This window comes from Macrotis lagotis, chromosome 5 (assembly GCF_037893015.1).
Source record: "Macrotis lagotis isolate mMagLag1 chromosome 5, bilby.v1.9.chrom.fasta, whole genome shotgun sequence".
In the NCBI taxonomy this organism is placed as follows: domain Eukaryota; kingdom Metazoa; phylum Chordata; class Mammalia; order Peramelemorphia; family Peramelidae; genus Macrotis; species Macrotis lagotis.
This window is the reverse complement of record NC_133662.1, coordinates 68,469,056-68,470,839: the sequence shown is the minus strand read 5'-3', so window position 1 is coordinate 68,470,839 and position 1,784 is coordinate 68,469,056.

The window sequence follows — 1,784 nt, the reverse complement described above, 5'->3', positions numbered from 1 at the left end:
AAAGGCGGGAATACTATTCCGGCCCCCCATGCTGTCTACTAGCCGAGGCTGCAATCCTAACAGGTGGCAGAACTTCAAAGTTCCCGTTCGGCAAAAGAGAAGGAGGAAGCAGGGCACAATCAGACAGGCCAGCACGGCAAGGAGCGTGATTAGAGCAGAAGGAGAAAGGGGAGAGAAAGAAAGCATAGTCAACACAATAGGGGTATGTCCTTCAGGCAATATCTGAGAGTAAACGCCCTCTCCTTCCTCCCGGTCAGAAACGACCGAGGCTGTCTGGAGAATCCGACCAGCGGATTCAGACGTTCCCTAGCAAAATCAGGTCCCGGGTTTCGGCACCACTTGCCGGGTTTTTATTTACAACGCCGGCTTCTTTATGCTAGTCCGTCCTCTTACTCACCAGTCCAACGTGTGATGAGTCTTCGGGGTACCTCCGGCCCCCACTCTTTGATGGGGGAAGAACCAGACAGAGCGCCTCAGGTGGGTAATGAGTCTTTATTCTTCTCTGATCACATTCCCGCTCCCCCCCACCTCTCAGCAGACACTTTTATCCCCTCTGTCCTCCCTCCCATGAACTCTTACTCAATGAGGGGCCGAGTTCTGTAACATTCCCTTATAAGGTGATTATGTTTCCCCCTCTAAGCGACCGCCAAGCCTCTTCCCCCCCGCCCCCAACAAGGTAACAGCACTATATTGGTTTCATAGGAAAGAGTTAGGCAGAGTTAAATCTTTCCCTCTTTTTCCAAAGAGTTCATATAGCATTGGAACCAATTGTTCCTTAAATGTTTGGTAGAATTCACTTGTGAATCCATCAGGTCCTGGAGATTTTGGGTTAGGGAGTTCAATTGAATTTCTTTTTCTGAGATAGGGTTGTTTAGGTATTTAATCTCTTCTTCATTTAACCTGGGCAACTTATATTTTTGTAAATATTCATCTATTTCACTTAGATTATCAAATTTATTGGCATAGAGTTGGGCAAAATAATTTTGAATTATTATTTAATTTCCTCCTCATTGGTGGTGAGTTCACCTTTTTCATTTATGATACTAGCAATTTGGTTTTCTTCTTTCTTTTTTTTAATCAAATTGACCAGAAGTTTATCAATCTTATTGGTTTTTTAACAATACCAACTTTTGGTTTTATTTATTAATTCAACAGTTGTTTTGTTTTCGATTTTATTAATTTCTCCTTTAATTTTTAGAATTTATAATTTGGTATTTAATTGGGGATTTTTGATTTGTTCTTTCTCTAATTTTTTAGTTGCATGTTTAGTTCATTGATTTCCTCTTTCTCCAATTTATTAATGTAAGCATTTAGAGCTATAATATATCCCCTGAGAGTCGCTTTGAATGAATCCTATAGGTTTGCTATGTTGTTTCATTATTATCATTATCTAGGATAAAATGGTTAATTCTTTCTATAATTTATTTTTTTTTTTTTGGTCCACTCATTTTTTAAAATGAGGTTATTCAGTTTCCAATTTGTTCTGGGTCTATATCTCCTTGGCCCAGTATTGCGTATGACTTTTATTGCATTGTGATCTGAGAAAGATGTATTCACTATTTCTGCCTTTCTGCAGTTGATCATTAGGTTTTTTATGTCCTAGTACATGGTCAATTTTTGTATAAGTTCCATGTACTGCAGAGAAAAAGGTATATTCCTTTCTATCCCTGTTCAGTTTCCTCCATAAGGCTACCATATCTAATTTTTCTAACAATCTATTTACCTCCTTAACTTCTTTCTTGTTTATTTTATGATTCGATTTATCTAGATCTGATAGTGGGAGG